This window comes from Apium graveolens, chromosome 3, assembly GCF_009905375.1.
Source record: "Apium graveolens cultivar Ventura chromosome 3, ASM990537v1, whole genome shotgun sequence".
NCBI classification, from domain to species: Eukaryota; Viridiplantae; Streptophyta; class Magnoliopsida; order Apiales; family Apiaceae; genus Apium; species Apium graveolens.
The window spans coordinates 25,356,561-25,356,775 of record NC_133649.1 but is presented as its reverse complement, the minus strand read 5'-3'; positions in this window follow the sequence as shown (position 1 = coordinate 25,356,775).

Genomic DNA, 215 nt, shown 5'->3' with positions numbered 1-215 from the left:
TATATTACTCTCCTTACTGTTTATATTAATATTTGTTGGTCCTATAACGTCCTTTTGGTATATATATATATATATCTGGTGGATACATTCAAATCCATCAGAAAGTTTTAAAGCTTGTGTTTTATTACTTAGTGTTTTAATTTCTATCATTCTTCCATTCCGCATTACTACAAATCAAACACTGCTATATATATTGAGTTAGAACATTTTTAAAA